Raw genomic sequence first — 4,177 nt, forward strand, 5'->3', positions numbered from 1 at the left:
TTTCTTCTAGTCAGCCAGAGGATTAACTTTGCACAAAAATGTGGTTATAAGAGCTGTTGAATAAGTAAATTAGAAGACAAGGTTAAGTGAACTAGACAACAGAATCTGAAATAACTAAAATTCATAGTATTGTATACTGCTGGTCTTGCTTAGGGTTTGCTGAACACTAATTTCAATAGCTTCTCCCTTTCCCTTAGCCTGGAACATTAATCATGTTCCAAGGCAACAGGTTTCCATGACAGCAAACATTAACTCTCCTGCAGCACAGCCTGTTATTTCTGCTACAAACACAAAGCTTTCACTCATATACTGTAACCCAGCCCAGACACCCTCATTGAAAAAGATCCCTGAAATATGCTAACAGACATTTAAATCAACAGCTCTATTTCCTTTGTACTGTGATCCTGCCTAGGAACACACACACTACTGAATTGAGCAGGAATGCTGTCAGCTCCCCCAGAAGGACACTGCTACCTGGTCTGAGCTCAGAGCTCTGCCAGCCCTCTAAATCCAGTGATGCAGGAGGATGATGCAGACTCCAGGCTCATAAAGACACTGGATAAAGGCAATGAAAACCCCACCATACAGATCAGCTGCAGAACTGAGACCTTTGGGTTTAGTCATCTCAGGCAGGGTGAGAGCAACTCCCCCTCACAAGAGCTGTGCTGACAGAAATAAATTCCTTCACACGCACTTCCAGGGGAACAGAGCGTCAGGGACAGGCAGGGATGAGAGCTCTCTCTCTGGGAGCTGCCTTGTTATTTTGAGGGGACTGTGGACTGAACAGTCTTTGATGAGAGCTCTATCTTTGAAAGCCCCACTCACACTTACACTCTGATCTTCCCTTAGAAGCCAGCCCCACCCAACACCTCACATATGCATTCTGCATGCTCCATTACTCCAATGCAGCACTTACTCCTCCTAAGCAGAGGATAAAAAAATATGTTTTCTATTGAAAGGGCTGTGAAATAAAGCAAAAGAAAAATTCACTCTTTTGTAAGTACATTATTCTGTCCAAGGAAAATTCAGATGCAGAATCACACCTGAACTTTACCTTGAGTTTCCCACTGGGATTTCTGAAAGCACAGGTGGGTTGCAGGAGCAGTTGGAGAAGGTATTGAAGACATTCAGTGGCTTTTGGTTAAACAAATCTGATAGGAGGCAACCTAAATGTCAGTTTTCTTAAATTATTTTAAGGAACTGACACCTTTTAATGAACACTCAGAAATTTACAATGAAAAAAGAAACAAAAATTATAAAAATTCATGAATCCTGTGCAATCCTGCTGCTCTTGTCTCTCATTCAACATGATTTGTCACATTTCTTTTACTTTGGACACTATTACACTTATTTTTATGCCAGTCTAATGTTTGTCTCTTCTGCCAGGATATGTTCAGAGGTGTCTCTGAACTTATGTGCTGCAAATAGTTGCATGACAGAGAAGCAGCTCTGTCCCAACTACTGAGCAGCAAGATCACACTAAGAATCCTCCAGGCAGGGATGCTCACACGAAAATCAAGCAGCTTCTTGTTACATGCAGCTGGTGGGAGCAAGGAAGGGAATCTAGGCTAGCACCATGACTGTGATTAATGGTTATTTTAGTAAATGCAATTTTGCAAACTAGGACGTGTGCTGGAAGCTTGTCAGCAAGGTGAGAGTTTAGGTAATGGCAAAAGATTATCAGGTGGGGAATATTTAAGGACCTTGCTAATAGTTTTTTGGATAATAATTTCATAAAGTTTCTCAGAAAACTTGACATTGAGCATTGCCTAGGATAGTCAGGCAAGTTGGAAAGAGAAACATCAAGAGCAAATATAAATGGCAATGCTTCAGAGATTAGTGAACACGTACAAGACATATGCACCTCCTGCTCCAAGAAAAATCAAGGAACTAAGACATCAGGAGACACAAATCTTCTGATGAGCTAGGCACTGCAGTGCACCAATCTGTGTAGGGTTCAGTTAGGGGCAATGAAGTTCACAAAGATGGGAACACGTGCAGTCTGACAGCAACCTAAAGGTGACCCAACAACAACTGGGCTTCATTTGGGCTTCTTCCCTTGGAGAAAGACTTGAGGTGAACTGAATTCCATTACAACGTTACTTATCTGAGTGATCCCTTTCTCATTGAAGGTTCTAAGTTTAAATACAAGTTTTATGTTTCAAACCCACCTGCTTTTAAGTATGCAGGCAAAGTCACATCAGCTAAGGCTCACCTCCTGCTTTGTGGAGCTCTCCTACACACAAAAGCAGCAGGAGTCTGTAGAAGTTTCTTGAAGCATGAACATAATTCAGCAGTTCTTTTAGAGTACTTAACATGCTTTCCATTCATCTTTGTAGCACAGAGGCAGGTGGCACAACAAGGCACACCATATTCCAAGGAATTTTTGCACTAGGGTAAGGAAACCAGACTAATTCCTTCACACTTACCAGACTAACTCCTTCACACTTCTCAAGCTGACACTGGATACACCAGTTTGGCAATGCTATTTACTTCAGATGCTACACTGATATGGCTGGTATAAGTACCTCTACCCAGTCCATTATTTTCTTCCATCAGGAATTCTCTTCAACTTGAAAATGATGGAGCAAGAAGCCTTCTAGCTCTTAAAGTGACTGAAAAGACAGGCTTTTGTACCAAGAAATCTTTTTGATACTCCTATTTTGATCCAATTCAGAATTCAACCAACATGACAGCTGTTAAGAGTTAGAGAATCACAGCATGGCTCCAAAAGGGAGTAACATCAAACTACTGATGATTTCAGTTAGTAGAAGTCACTTATAAAGGCAAAGAGCAGAAGGAGCCTCTTTGCACATTCTGAAGTGATTTCTTAATCAATTAAACACTGTACATTAAAAAACTTAATTTCAAACCATGAGAAAATAATATACAAATAATACCATTTCATTAATTTACTATTATATTGAATGTCTTCAGAGCTATTAAAGGCCCTTCAGAAATTTTCACTGTCTTTTCCAGGCTGAAAGTATGCTTTTGACATCAATACAGAGAAAACAGATGGATAAAATAATTATAAAAAAGAGCAACATGATGCTATGAACCAGTTTGTCACAGTTTTACTAACAGACAGGAAAGCACAGGCAGAATAGTGGGCTGACAATCAGCAAAGTTGTGTTGTGTGAAAGTGCCCCCACTCTCAAAAAAACCCCAGTGTCCCTTCTGTAGGAATGTACAAACTGATGATGAAGGAAGGAGCAATACCAAAATCAGAATAAGCATTCAGGACATTTAAAGATTAGAAAGACCTCTGAAAGAAAATATTGATTGTACATCTCAGAAATCAAGGGGAATGTTGAAGGGAAATGCAACAATTCTCGCATCATTCTGGCATATTTGTCTGATAACTTCCCTAATTTTTGTGTAGAGTAATTTCATTATTTGACAGAAACAAAACATCTAGCTGAGAGTTATGGGTTCAAATAAACAGAATTTCTCTGAGCTTTGGATTCTGTTAAAGGAGGACAATCTCTCTAAGGGAGCCAGTTCAATCAGTTTATAGAGTCTGAACTGCACTGAAAGGCGAGTTAGCACACCTGGCTCCACACACACTCTGCTGCAATGGCTTGTAACACACAGCCCAGCTGACTCCTCTCTACTGTGTTATCCTTTTCACAGCTTGCAGATTATAAAAAGCTGATTAAATTGCTCAACCTTCAAAAACCAGGGCATCTTCAACTACTAAGCTGATCATCCCAACAGGTGCATGAATTTGAGACTGGAAAATTCTACTGGGAAATACAGGTTTGGGATACCAAAAGATATAAAAGATTATCTTCCAAAGGCTGATTATTTCTCTTCAGATTTTCTCCTGCACTCATGCTGCACAATTTCAAAGTCTGGAGCCTTTGGAGAGGTCCAGGGGATCTAGGAAGGGGATAGGAAAATGAGGAGAAAGACAGAAACAGGCCATCTGCATGCAGCAGCATATAGAGGATTCATTAAACTCAGGAGAAGCCTACCTTCAAACAGTCTTCCAGATTAAAAGGAGGCATGGAGTGCACTCTAGGAGCAGTTGGAGCAGTCTTATTAGCAGACTAGAGCAGAAAAGAGAAGAAAGACAGTGAAAGAAAGGAGCTGCTCCAAAGAGATGCATATTTCCTCATATACTTCAACAGTTAATCTTGTCACAAGTTTGTGAAATCAGGGCCCACAACAA

This window comes from Molothrus ater, chromosome 10 (genome assembly GCF_012460135.2).
Source record: "Molothrus ater isolate BHLD 08-10-18 breed brown headed cowbird chromosome 10, BPBGC_Mater_1.1, whole genome shotgun sequence".
In the NCBI taxonomy this organism is placed as follows: domain Eukaryota; kingdom Metazoa; phylum Chordata; class Aves; order Passeriformes; family Icteridae; genus Molothrus; species Molothrus ater.